This window comes from Tamandua tetradactyla, chromosome 7, assembly GCF_023851605.1.
Source record: "Tamandua tetradactyla isolate mTamTet1 chromosome 7, mTamTet1.pri, whole genome shotgun sequence".
Classification (NCBI taxonomy): domain Eukaryota; kingdom Metazoa; phylum Chordata; class Mammalia; order Pilosa; family Myrmecophagidae; genus Tamandua; species Tamandua tetradactyla.
This window is the reverse complement of record NC_135333.1, coordinates 91948348-91963296: the sequence shown is the minus strand read 5'-3', so window position 1 is coordinate 91963296 and position 14949 is coordinate 91948348. Positions and strand designations below refer to the sequence as shown.

Sequence of the window (14949 nt, the reverse complement as noted above, 5' to 3'; positions counted from 1 at the left end):
GCCCGCATAAACCTGCACTTTACCTCCGATCCTTTGCATTAACCCCTTTCTGTTGCATTTTCCAGTCTGAGAATTACTTCTGTCTTCAAAATACCACCATCTCCCATTTTCTGTGCTCCATAAAATGTCCCATGCCCTCATGATCTCTTAGCTCCATCCTAGGGGCTCAGGTAGTTTAAGCTAATTTAAAGAAAGTGATGAAAGATTCATGGTCTCTTCCCTTAATCATCCCTGGGATATTTGAAAATGTTTGGACGAAAGCGTAAGAGTTTCTTATTTTGAAGTACAGGCACAAACCCTCACCAACTCTCTCTTCTCCCCCAAAACACCCCCTCTCTCCATGTGTTCTCATTCTTGGCTGTTCTGTCTAAAATGTTCAAAGAGTGTTCTGTCTTAACTTCATCCCTTAATGAAACCATGTGATCAGAGAAAAGGGAAATTGCCTACTGAATAGTTAGTTATACTTAGATGTATAGAGGGCCTATGTATTACACGTCTGAAAAAGTCACGTTTTGTTTCTAGTCCTACTGCCTCTGCCCTGCCCATGTACTGTGTCTCTCATGAAGTACACCTTATTGGCCACGTCAAAAAGCCTGGAGACAAATGAGACTCCTTTCTCCTTTTTTTTCCCAACAACCTAATCACTCACTAGATTGAGTAGCTTCTACCCCTTACATTTTTCTTTATTCCAACAGTGCTCAAAGTGTGGCTCCCCAGACCAGGGCCCGTCCCCTGGGACAGTATAAGAAATGAAATTCCCAAGCCCCACATCGGAATTTCTGAGTCAGGAACGACGAAGGTAAAGCCCTGCGATCTGTGATTGTGATGCCCTCTGCTCTAATCACTTATCCATCCCAGCTGCTTCTGTGTTCCCTCATTCAGACCTTCCATACCTTCCACCTGGACTATAGGACTCTTAATTAGTTTCCATCCTCCAGTCTCTCTCCTTTTCAAATGACCTTTCATGCTGCCAACATTGCGATCTTTCTGGAATATATTGGATTGTGCTATTTCTCTGCTTAAAATCATGAAGGAGTTAGTTAATTTAATGCTAAAATATGTATAGATGTGGCTATATATGATGTTCAGTTGTGTCACCAAGCAAGCACGGGCTGACTCTTCCTGTGAGGGTATTTTCTAAATTGAGTCCTATCTATACTCAGCTGCCTCCGTCTATGGTTGATTGTATCTACATTCAAAGGACATTGCCCTCGGCATGAAGGGAGTCTCCTCAACCAATCAGATGGAGTTTTCAAAAGCCAGAACCAAGGATTTCATGAGTTAGAATTTTCTGTCTCGACTTCGGCTCGCCAGCTTCTCCTGGGGAACTCACGTCACCTTTACTGGAGTTTCCAGCTTGCGTCCTGCCTGCCTGTGGAACGTCATTCTTCGTGGTCATGTAAGTCAATTCATATAGCACATCTCTTAATACTTATATTTTTATATTATGTGTATATATTCCATCAGTTCTGTTTCTCTGGAGAACTCCCATACATGCTCCCCCACCTCCACCCCAGGAAAAGTTACTCTCCTTTGTTTGAAACACTAAGCTCTTCCCAAACTTGTCCCATGTAACTTCTCAATCTTATGTTCAACAACTTCTGCCACCCAATTTATTCCTTCTTGCATGTATTTGCCCCCCAAATCTGCCCGGAATTCTCTATTCTAACTTTAGAGGCTTCCATGTCTTGAACATGTCCTTCTATGTAGAATCCCTCTCCCCCCCCCCCCCCTTTTTTTCTTCCATGGAGCACAATCTCACCATGACAGTAAACTTTCTGGTGCTGGGTCAAATGTCAACGCCTTGGTCAAGCCCTCCAAATCATTTCAAGTGGGATTGCCTTTCCCAGTGGTATCCTAGCACATTTTAAATCCAAGCCAGCCCATTTATCCCATCATACTACAAAAGTTTTTGGTCTCCACTAGACTTGAGGGCCTTGAGATCAGGAAATGTACCTTATTCATCTTTTTAGCCTTAAGACCCACCACTTGACCTGAAGTGTTCTCTAATTGCTATCTGGATAGGCTAGTTTGCTGTGTTCTAAGGAAAATGACCCTTTGGTAGGTTGGAGTAGTTTTCTGAGGTTTAACAGGAAAAGGATTCAAATGAGATTAGACGTACGGGCAAGTTTGCAGAGATGGAGAGGAGGAGATTTCCTTGAGCTTAATCAGTTAATATGATTTTTATTGACAGTTTCTTAAAGGTTTATAAGAGCGGGAACAGAACCGCACTTTGGGACCCCCAGACTATGATGACAAGCAGGAAAGTGGCTGGGTGAACCTTAATTGAAAAGAAAAGAATAGTGACCACCTTGTTCTGGTCTCAACCCAGAGTCTCTTTTATTTTCTTTACATGGGCAGGCACTGGGAATCAAACCCAGGTCCTTGGGAATGGCAGGCAAGCACTCTTACCTGCTGAGCCACTGTGGCCCACCCTCAACCCAGAGTCTTGATATTAAAGGCAGGCCAAGGCAGTGATGTAAAGCTTGCATCTGCATCCTGTACTCAGCAGTTACCTCCAGGCTTTCCAGAGTTCCAGAATCAGTGCTGTCCTATTCTAGAGTCTCTGGCTATCAGAAAGCACAAAAGTAGCCCTGGAGCTTGTTAAAAGCAATCCAAATGCCCATTTTTGCTCCTCTATTCTTCTTGCATGTTTTTTTTTTTTCTTTCAAATTTCATGTAACTTAAAGTGGCACCAGGATACATTCTGTTCTCTCTCTGCTGTCTTCGAGGTCAAAACTTTGGATTCTCAATTTGTGAGAAAGGCCAGACTTCTCCCAGGAAGGGTGTGTCTTTCTTAGAGAAGTCCGTGCCTGATGACTTTGTCTGTTAACAGCAGAACCAGAAGATAATGAGGACTATTTGACAGAGACTAGCGTTGACAAATGGTGCACATTTTTGAACTCATTTCAAAGTACAAGCTCTCCTATTTCATTTTCTAAGGCTCTGAATAACTAACTTATAGACAACTTAATTGCCCATACTTGGGATAGGGAATTCCTAAAATACTGAGTATAATATTTGGACTGAAAGAAAAAGACACCATAATAGAGGCCATTGTTCAAGTAAATAGAGACAGGTTCATATATTTCAAACCTCGGATAAAATATAAAGAAGATCATTGAGTTCTAATTTGAAAGAATTCCACTGAAAGACTCAGAAAACAATCCATATGAGAATGAGACAGAAGTATAATATTTATTGGACAACTGTTTGCTAAGAAGCATTTATTTTATATCATTTTTTAACAAGACTGAACTGTCAAACTGTTTAAAATTCCATTGGAAAAATTTGGATTATCACAAGTGTTTACTCTTTTATCCTTCCATGTATATTGGATTACTCATGGAGGACAGTGGAAAGAATCTGAGAAATGCTGGTTTAAGCAGCAACTGACTACATTTGAGAAATATTATAGACTGTGTAAACAAATGCAACTTTTGGACACATATTAACATAGTTGCAATATTAATGGTGGGATGTAAGTTCAAAGAAAGGAAAGAATTCCAGCACTATCTGCAGAGATGATCCTTTAGAAGGCGATGATACAAGTTAGACATTCTCCCCATAAGACCACCACTGCCTGCCTAGGGAAAAATAAAAGAACTTCTCTGTCTTGTTTTGCTAAATACCACTGTTAAATCCAGAAGCTTTTAATCATAATCCATGCACTAACATTTTCTTTTAAAGTATTCTAAAACTACGGCATTATCATGTATAAATTTTGTAATCTTCCATATCCTAGATCACTCCTTGACTGTACTTTTTCTTGATTGATTAGTTCTTCTAATACTGAACGGGCATTATTCTCACTTTCCCTGAAATGTCTGCATTTCACGGTCATTTTCAGTGGGCAATGAGGCAGCAGTTCTCAGACCTTAGCTGCACCAGGACCACCTGGAAGGCTCATAACAGCAGATTGCAGGGATCCATGGCCACAGATTCTGATTCAGTACAGCTGGCATGGGGCTTGAGACTTTGCATTTCTAACAAGTTCTAGGTCATGGTGCTATTGATTTTCTTGGGAACACAGCAATAAGGGGATCAGGGATAAAAGACTATTCTTGGAAATAATGTTTAGGTGTGGATCAGGCTGGTCTTGTGTACATTGAGAAGGCTTTGCCTTCCCCTAAAGTCCCAACTTCCCTGTGCCCACCCGGCTTCTGGGCAGAAAGACCCCTTTGGTTCTTGTGTTCCCATTCTCTTTCCTACTACCAATTCTCAAATGTGCTAACAGATCTTGCCATGCTCATTTACCCTTAAAATGTAAATCATAAGTTATTCCTCTTGGGGACCTTTGCATTTTTAACATGGATCCAAATGTGATGTTAATTTTGAATGAGATAAGCTTGGCTGGAGGGTGGTAGCAGAAGCACTCTCCTGATACCCCAAAATCTTACCTGTGAAGCCAGGGTTTCTTACCCATAAATGGGGCCCAAATAGCGAGCATGAATTCAGATAACCTCAGCCAGCCTCAACCACTCATATGTCTATCCTCCAAATAACCTTTTCATGATGTTTTATAAGGACATTACTAGTAAGATTGACAACCTAACATTATGTCACTTAAAAGGGCACATGCCCCATAGTATGGGCCATCTCAGTCTGGTGCAGCCACACAGACTGTACACAGCACAACTTGAGAAAGTACCATTGATGGACTGTGATACAGATGGAACCGTCTGTATATTGATCAGCATGGTAGTTCAGATCCTAGATCCATCTTTGTCTCAGGTAGCCTATTTTATTTCCTGGCTGATAAACAAGCACCATGGTATGGTATTTGTTTGCTAAAGTTACCAGGGGCAATATACCAGGAATGGGTTGGCTTTTACAAAGGGGATTTATTAGGTTGCAAATTTACAATTTTAAGGCATCAAGAGGAAGATACCTTCTCTCAGAAAAGGTTGCTGGCATCCAGGGTTCCTCATGGGTAGGCACATGGCAACATCTGCTGGGCCTTCTCTCTGAAATGTCTCTGGGCATTTCTCTCTTACCTTATGCTCTCTGCAAAATGTCTCTGCCTTTTATCCTCTTATAAAGACTCCAGCAAGGAGATTAAGACCACCTTGAATGGCTGGCCATATTTCCATGGAAACAACTTAAGCAAAAGGTCCCAACCACAATAGGTCTGCCCTCACAGGGTTGGAGTAAAAGAACATAGGCCTTTCTGGGGGTTACATAACAGATTCAAACCAGCACAAATGGGTTAGCTTAACCACACACATTTATTGGTTCATGGTTTCACATGTAAAAGGGTACCTTTTTCTGGTGGTCTGGAAGTCTTTGGGATTCCTTGGCTTTACCATCATATGGCAATGCACATGACAGTGTCTTGTCCTTTCTCTTTCTGGTTCTGTTGACTTCCAGCCTCTGGCTGCTCCTCATGGCTTCCTTCTTGTGTCTGATTTTTAGACTTGAACTTCAAATGCAGAGATTCACCTGAGTTTCATGACACATTTGTTGAGTTTCTGGGAAATCTCTTGCATAGCTAGAAAATGCAATATATTACATTAATTCTGGGATTACTTGCTCTCCTAATGCCACTGTCATGTTTTCTCCTTCTTTGGTAAATTTGCAACATACTATTCCTTCTACCTAAAGTGCCATTTGCTCATTTCTTGTCTGGTAAATTCCCATACAATGGTCAACTGCTCAGCCCAGACCCTGCATCTGCTTTTCCAACACTCTGGCATAGACCTAGAACTCGTGCACACTTGTAATTTAGTGATTATCTTATTGAATATTAACCTCATGTGCATGAACCTCTTTTTTGCTGGAATCAAAGCTACTTGAGTGCATTGATAGCACCTTCATCTTTGTGTCTGCAGTACCTAGCACAACCTGAAGCAGGGACTCAAAACTACTTGTTAATTAAAAGGATAAGTGGTCATACACTCTTAACATTTTTCATCAGTTTGAAAATGGTTTCTTGGAAGAATAATATTCCTAAAGTCAAGGGGCAGTGTCAATGTGACACAGTGTTCTGGAATTACTAGGTGGGGTTGCAAATTTACTTCCAGTTTCCACAAAGAGAGGAAACTCTGGGTCACGAACTAAGTTCCTTGGTCTCTCAAACCTGGTCTAAGTGGGGTTGACCTCTGGAGGTGTGCTCCCACCTACTCCATGGAGGGGTCTAACTCATGGGACAGTTTGAGAGAACTGTCAAGAATGCCTTTCCTAGACTGCTTGACTTGGGAAATCTTATTTATTACTATAACAGATTGTCTGGGGTTTATAGTCACTTCTAGGCTGGTGATCTGGGCCGTGGTTAGGAGACACCCTTTGAGCCTCCTCCTCCTCCTCTGTGACTCGGACTCTTCTCACTGTTGCCCCACTGTGAGTGGTGGGGAAATACCTTACAAGCTGAAATTCAAACAGTAAAGTCTGCTTTCTGCAAAAGTGGTTTATCTATGAATTTTATGTACCCAAGCCCTCTTCATCCTGGCTATCATTGACTTAGGTGTTTTTCTCCAACTTGCATATACTATTCTGGGGCATGTTTTGAGAAAGAATTCAGGAAGTGCTTTTTGAAAATTATTTTAATAATTTTACTTTTTTTTTTTCCTTTAGCTTCAAAGCAGCAATTGGCATGTACTGTGTCTCAGCAGTCTAGGGGTTAAAGAAGCAGCTGGCTGTTGTCCCCACCTTCCACTCCCAGGCTGTGGAAAGGGGAGAGATAGTTATTAAAACTTTCTACCATATTGCTGCTTCTCAGTTTTTCTCTCCTTAACTGTGTTTCCTTCTCCCTTGGAGCTGGTAGGTTTTCATTTCCTCAAAGCAACTCCACCTCTGAGAATGTAATCCCTAATGAGGTACGACAAAGGGTGGCTAGGCCCAGACCTAAATATCGAAAGGAAAGAAATTCCTCAACAAGTTCATCCATTTTCAGCAGGTGCTGAAGCCTTTATCCCCATTTGAGACAGACACATTTTCCCAAATGCTCTGGAAGCAAATCCTGGGCTGTCTCAACCAAGTGTCTAGTCACAACAGTATCAAGAGGCATATGAGGAAGCCTGCACTGAAGTAGAAACTTGTCTCCATGGTAAGGCAACTTTATCCTTCTGCTAATGCTTGTGGTTTGGATTTACTTTTAACCTTTATGGGTGGATTTCTTACTCATTTTTTCACTTGGAAGTTTCTCAACTGTACATCCTCAAGTGCACGGTTATACTTGAGATAGTTCATTCATTTAGGAGGCTTACAACTTTCCTAGACATAGACTCTAGACTCTCATGGTTGCAAGCTGTGATCATAGGTTATGTCACTTGAACCTCATGTGATACCTAAATCTTCTCTACCATTGTCATGTCAAGGAATATACTCTCTTTTCTTAAACCTTACCAGAAGTGGGGAATTAACTGCTGCCCTGCATCACCTACCTAATCCTTGAACAACTCTATTAGAAATGTCAACTTGGATAACTTTGTGCTTCCAGATTTAAAAGAAATTGTCTTGAGTTCTCATTCCTGATGAGGTAAGCCACCTAGCAATTCTCAAGCTCTCTGGCAGTCTGGCATGTGGGCAGTTATTTATAAGTGTGCTAGCCACCTTTGGCTAAGGTCTATCCACTCCATTTATGGACTACCTCTCCTGTGCCTGCTCTCCATTTTGTGTACCCTGTTACTCAACACAGAACATTCCACATCTTCCTCTTTGGATTTGAGCCTGTGTTGAAACAAAGCTGTGTGAGTATAAGGGGGGTGGACATACTTTCACGGAAGAATTGGGTCAGCTGTTGGAGTTTACACTACAGTGACCAGACAACTTATTATTAAATATTAGACATTCCTATTCCTTAAAGGCTTTCAACCACCCCATCGCTAGCAACTTCTTTCCCTGGCCACTTTCCCTGGCCCTATCTCCTTTTAACTACTCCTCTCTTCTAATATCCTGCTTCTGTCCAAAATTCAGTTAACCTTACTATAGAACAATTTGCTTTTTGCCTTTGTTGTCTTCTAGACTTTGACCTTATGTCCCAAACCCAGGGCACTTTATCAGTGTGTTTTCCCAAAGATAGTCCTTTCCCTATAGGAACTCTCCTGCCAGCTATTAAAATAACAGTGAGTCCTCTACCACAAGGATACATAAAGCTCAAGTCTATCTTGCCATAGGTTCTCTCCAGTTCATTAAAATGTGCCCTTTCTTGGTTGGCTCTTACTCTAGAGTCACTGCTGTGGATGGCATGAGTGCAGGCTTTGGAATCAGACCTGAGCTTAATTCCAGGACTACCAATGAGCTGTGTGACAGCAAACATGCTACTTTGAGATCATTTTCCTCAGCTATGGAATGGTGATAATTAGACCCATTTCAAAGATTGGCATGAGTATTTGATTAGTTCATGAACAGTATTTGGTACAAAGTACACACTCAAATTTTGATTCTTTTCTTCCCACCCAGCCCCCAAATGTAGCACAGGTGTTTATGTGTCTTCTCCAGCCTAATCAAATGACTGTTTGCTTTGAATTTGGATACCTACCAACTTGGTATTTTTGCTTTCTGGGCCTTTGATCTGGTCTCTTATTTTTCCTTCAGCCTCGGTGTTCATTCCCCAGCCACTTTCATTCTATGCTCCAGGTATATTGAACTTATTAGTGTTCCAAACTTATTCTTAATTTTTCGGTCTTGAAAAACTACTCTCTACCTTTTTTTTTCATAGGTAAATTCTACTAGGTCTCACTTAGAGACGGATGATCCTCTCTTCCAGGAAGCCATGCTAGATTCTCCCAAGAATGAATCAAATGTCATTTCTGACAGGAACTATGACAGTATTCAAAGCACTTTTTGAAATCACTTGTTAAAGAGCAATTCTGTAAACTGTAATCTGAGGTAGGGGTAGATTCTTCTTTTTTTTCTTTTTGCATGGGCAGGCACCGGGAATCAAACCCGGGTCTTCAGCACGGCAGGCGAGAACTCTGCCTACTGAGCCACCGTGGCCCACTCTAGGGTTAGACTCTTGATCAGTGTTCTGTCTCTATGTTCTGGCATGTACCAATCCTTCAGGTATGTTCATAAGAGAATATATTTGCCATGTGAGGACTTACAGTCCTTATATGTCAGGCTATAAGCATTACACTTTACTCTCTATCTTTTCCCTTTCCTCACAGTATCCCTCCAACACAGGAACATTATCGTGAATAGGGAAGGACTGAAAAAGGAGGAAATATCTAGATTCCATTTAACTTTTGACTAAAAGGTTGTATAATATGGGTCAGATACCTCGAGTTTAGCATATGTAGGTATAGAATGATAGTTCTGGCCGGGGACCTAGGTGCCCTAGTTAAATCCATTTGGCAATTGATAACTGAGGAAAGAGGGAAAATATTTAGAGACATACTCTAGACAAGACAAAGGTGAGTGTGAAATTCTGAACACAGGTGATGGAGGAGCTTTTACACTCCTACACACAACATAATTCCTTATATGTTGTACTCTGTGGCTAACAAGTGCTTGTATGTGTGTAAGGAGAGAAATTTCTCTGTCTCCCATTGTTTCCAAATAATCCTAACTTGGAAATCACTTCAGAGACATTTGGTCTTAAGATGACACTCAGATAACTGAGATGTCTTGCCTCACTAGTTCTTGGGCCAAGACCAGAAATTTTCAAATGGCCCCAGCTTGTGTGTACATGCAGTAGAGCTTGTCAGTTATGACTGAGTGAAACGGTGGCTGCTGCATCTCTCTGTGGCATCTCATAAGAAACCTTCTAGTACCCATGAAAAGGAAATAAATCAGATGCCATGAGAGTGCTTAAACAACCTAAATCTCAGTAACATGCAATATGCAAAAATTAAGACGTGAACAAACAGTATCTTGGAGTACATTCTCTGTTTTGGTGCTAAACAACTTTGTTTTGAATTAAAATTCCAAATACAAGCCCTTCAATGTCAAATTCTAGGAATGAAGTTGGTAGTAAAGATAATTTTTATGACAACCTGTATGACAGTCAATAAAATGGTAATCTTAAAACAAGCTTAGCCTCTGGTGTGGTTGGCGTTCCAGGATGGCGATTCATGAGGAATGTATCCCTGTGATCAGATACAAGAAAACTCGTGAAAGCAGATGTTCCAGGATGCACACCCCATTCAGAGTGGAAAGCTGTATGATTTTATAGCTACCTCCCTTTCAAAGGAGGATTCTAAGAGAGAGGTTCATACTGGAGTTGTTTGGAAGGGACGGCTTCTTGAGCAATTTCAGGCATGTTATTTGTGTCTCTGAGACTCAGATGCTGATTTATGTGAAGCATATAAAAGTGTCCACCAGCATCAGTTGGTGAACAAGACTGACTACTGTGTGGAAGATGCATTTGTCTCACGGTACAGTGTGGGTATTAATCCACAGCTGACGGGACAGAGCCACAGTGTGAGGATCAGGACCCTACTACTGGGATAGTGGAGGACAGTAACCTGTTTCATACCTTTACTGGCTTTTGTCTCATGGCCCAACTCTTGCCTTGACATCCAAATTCCAGTGGAGAATGGCATGAACTGCAAGCTGTTTACTTTTCTGCTCACACCCCATTGGCAAGCACTGTGTCACATGGCTCCATCAATCTGTGAGATACAAATTGGAAAATGTCTTGACATCCAGCTAAAACTCAGGAGTTCTCACATTAAAAAGGGGTGAATGCATATGAAAAGGACATCTAGCAATTACTCTTAAGGGTCCTCCTGATCGGTTGTTAAGAAAACATTCATGAACTGTCTGACATAGAGTCCATGTTCAATCAGAAAACATGGATTTTTTTTTTAATAAGCAAAAACTTAAGTCAGTCCATTTGCTCTCTCGATAAGACAAAAATGCACATCTCCATATAGAAACTCACAATGTGAGTCATACTGAGAAGAATGAGATTTGAAGATAGGTTTGAATCCCATCATTGGTCCCTCCCTGCTCAGTGTGTGGTATTACAAATCTTCATCCAAGGGCCCAGCCTTGTCTGGTTCCTCAGCCAGGCCTGATCATGGTATCACTAGTGGGGTGTCTTGCAGCTCTACATTCAGAACGTGGTGTGTCTTGTTACAGCCCTCCCTTTATACGCAATTCATTTCTCTACTTCATGCATCTAAGCTTCTTTCATACTTACTGCTAAGCACTGATGCTCCCCTGAGATTTGATCTCTTACCTGAATTTGCCAATCCCTCTTATCAGAGCTTTTACCCAAAGTGGAAGTCCCTACAGCCTGCCTACGTTTGTGTGTTTCTCTGCCCAGAGACTCTGGTTTCCCTCCTCCACTCACCAGATCAGACCTCTTTGGATACGGATGTGGTTCAAAGCAAATCAAACTCAACACCTCTCTTTGGACTAGTCAATCCAGAATGAAATTCACTTTTCACCTTGTGTGAAGCCTATATTTGTTTTTCACTCCCTAACTTTGTCTACTACAGCTTTTTTCCCCTTCTCCACTGGTCTTCTATTGAGGGCCAAACATACCTCACGATCAAACCTGCCTAAAATGTTATACAGGAAAATGTTGCACACAACCTCTGCATGTCCTACTATACTGTTATTTACCCCTGTCGCGCCTATAGGGACTTCCCCGCCTAGTTAAAAAAAAAAAAAAAAAAAAAAGAGGAGATGATCAGAAGGTGAGACAGTAGGAAGCTATGCCAGTGTGAGAGCAGTATCCAGAATGGAAACCAAAGAAATGAAATGAGCGCCCACCCGTGGGAGGGGTAGTCTGGTCGTGAGTGGTCACAGGCAGTGCCCCATAAACACATGGGTAGAATATCTGAAACTCCTACCAGACTGAGGGGCAGGAACCCGGTGTGGGTGGAAGGAGAGAGGAGAGTGAGTCATGTGTTATTTACATATATCCACAAGGCAGAGTGAAAAACAAATTGCCTTCTGGCAAATTTACTTTGTAACTAAGGTATTGTAACAGTAACTAGGAAGTTTTCTAATAAACATGTGGCGTGTGTCAGGAAGTAACATTTTATAATAGGTGTTTTCTTGGCTTTTTTTTGGTCAAAAATGCATCTGTCAGATCAGTTAGAACAGAATTCAATCATCAGAGGGAGCTCCGGCATGCTCTTTACTGATAGGTAAAATAAGAATGTAAGCTTACTTTGCTAATTTTCTGGATCATTCTCTCACACGATCTTAGAACTCAAAGGGATGTTACTGATCGCCCATGCATGGCATTTTATAGATGAGAAAGCGAAAGATGTCAGGGTGGGGACTTCTGTTTCAGCGAGCCAAGGTGCTTTCTGATATCAGAGGAATCTGTTATTCTGAGAAGAAAGCGCATGTTGTGAGAAATCATTAATGTATTCTTAAAACCTTTTTTTTTTTATCTGAAAGGGCCAGACCTGAGATGATGAAACATATTCTAAGTGTATAAATATCACTGTGTTTGAAGTCATTTGTTACTATGCAAAGCCCACAGATATTTGGTTTGGGCTACACATTTATTTTGTAGGTGGCTTTAAATGAAATACTTCCAAAATGCAGGAGAGACTGGTGAGCTAAGTAGGCTGGTAATGAGGTAAACCCTGTGGTAAACAAGTGGGATGGAGAGAAGGAGAAATGTTGATGAAATACCCTTTTTTGTCTGAGTGAGACAGCATGAGCTGCTGCGCCCGGGAGGGGGCGCCTCTGAGCGAAGGGCCGTTCTGTGTGGCGCAGGCGCGGTGGGCCTGGTGGGGGGGGGACGGCCACAGGTCACCAGCCCTGGGGCCTCAGCAGGGTGAGGTGAAAAGTGCATTTCGGCAGGATTCAGAGGACCCGGGGTCCCATTCTTGCTCTGTCACCTTGAATAAGTTATTTAGCCTCTCTGTTGGGCCTCCGTTTCTTCCTCTGTTAAATGCCAGGGTTGGACTACATCGCTTCCAGCTAAAAATCTATGTTTTCTGGGAGTCATTATTCAGATGCCTGCCACAGCAGTGGTCATTGTGATTTTTGCCCCCAGGTACCATTTGGCAATGTCACAGCTGAGGGGAGGTTGTTAGTGCTGCTCGTGGTTGGTGGGTAGAGGCTGGGATGCTGCTAAACATCCCACAATACACAGCACGCTTCCCCCGAACAGCAAAGCATCAGGTCCCACGTGATGCTAGCGCCAAGGCTGAAAAACCCTAACTGGAAAGGCAATATAATGATGGGCTCATTTCAGCCAGTTACTGTCATGTTGCCAGATTTTCTGATTTAATGGGAGAATCTGAATATCTGGTTTTATGAAATATCCCATAATTAAAATATAGCAGTGTGTCAATGTTTCTATAATATGCTGTGGGGCCAAATAAAACAGGGCTTCCAGACAAATCCTGTCTGCAGGTTGTCAAACTGACTTCTCATTTAGCCGGACACTGTCCAAATAGTCAGTGTCACTTAGCTGATTCCTTCATCTGTGTCTGGTTATCAAGCTAGAGCTAAGCAGGTCAAGGTTAAACCATGTGTGTATGCACACGTGTGCAGTGTGATAGGGAAAAAACACTAAATGAAGGGTCCAGAGATGTTACCGCTTATCATTTGTGAAATCACAGAATATATAATTAAAACCAGAGATGTGATGCGACTTTGTCCAGGAACCCACAGCCACTTAAGCTACAAGCCAGGTGTCTTGACTTCTATTCTCCCTTCTCTGAAGGAAGCAAGAGGAAGGAAGGTGGCGTGGGGGAGAGTACCAGATGTGTCTCCCTGGCATACACTATCCCAGATGTGGTCTACCTGCACATGGTCCTCCAGATGTGCCGGAGCAGCTCCAGATGTGATCCGGGGATTCAATGAGGAGGGATGTGAATGAGCTCTGGTGCTTGTATCCTCTTGCCCTGTTTTCCAAATGTGAGGTTGGGATTAGTATCAATCTGTCCCTGACGCATGGCCACAGGCAGCTCTGTGGGCAATAGCAGGGCAAGTGCCTGATACGGATCTCAAGGAGGCCTGAGCCAGAGGATGTGTCTGGCTTGATGCAGACACTAGAAACACTACAGAAATGCAGATCAGTGAAGTCACGTTTGCTGATGAAGGGCAGTGTTAAAAAGTGATCAGAACAGGGGGTGCAAGGGTAAATTCAGTGGTAGAATTCTCACCTGCCATGCGGGAGACCCGGGCTTGGTTCCCAGCCCATGCACTTCCCCAATCCCACCCAATCCCCCCAATAAATTCAACAAATGGTGCAGCAATAATGGCAGCCACATGGGAAAAGAATGAAATGTGACCCCTGTACCATACAGCATTCAAAAGAAAAAAAGCCATCAGGACATAAAGTGAAGCCTCTTCAGTTGCCACTGTTTGTTAACATGAGCTAATGACATTGAAAGATGCATCTTCCAGGTTAACTTTAGTTTATAAACAAAAGCTCTGTCTATATCCCTACCCTTCCTTCTCTGAATGCCACCTGTGCTTTCAGGCTGGAGACTTTTTGTTCTGACTTCTCTCCTGCTGTGTATCTTGCCTCATTCCCTCTGCTTATCTAGGAGAATCCATCTCTCCTGATACAAAGGAAAGCCCAGGTTGAGACTTTGTCCCTGTGAAGTACGTGCTTTTTTCCTTGCAATTCTGTTGCAGCAGACTGTCCTGTCTTATGCTAGATCAGTGTCTGACCACCACAATTGGCTCTTAAGCCAATAAAGTCAACTGCCCAATAAGTAGTCACATTTGTTGGAGTCTGTGAGGGCCAGGATCCTGATAAACAGTTTCCTACTTCTCTGTAGTTATGAACATTTAGAAAAATCCAAGAGTAGCAAAGATGGAAGCTGAATTATTAAAGATTAGTTTGAAGATGTAGCTTAGGGTGAGAGACAGTTGAATGTTACAGGGCTGACTCCCAGCAGTGGTAGTGTTAGAAGAGGCTAGTGGCACACATGGTAGGGAGAAACCTGTCCCCCCACTCCCATACCACGCCGTGGAGACTGTCCTCGGGCAGATAGCTCACTCCCAGAGGGAAGAAGGACAGTCATTAATCTCAAACTGCGTTCATGTCAAATCGATCACTCTCAAAATCACTTACCT

At 42.4% G+C, this 14949-nt stretch overlaps 1 long non-coding RNA gene across 1 annotated transcript; it reads right to left on the bottom strand.

Moving 5' to 3' along the window:
- Positions 1 to 5224: 5224 nt before the first annotated feature.
- Positions 5225 to 13995, bottom strand: LOC143689861 (uncharacterized). The gene is made up of 4 exons (XR_013178939.1): positions 13666 to 13995; positions 12068 to 12233; positions 10418 to 10553; positions 5225 to 5491 (listed from the first exon to the last, which is right to left on the bottom strand). It is a non-coding gene; the product is annotated as an uncharacterized LOC143689861 (long non-coding RNA).
- Between the last annotated feature and the right edge of the window lie 954 nt (positions 13996 to 14949).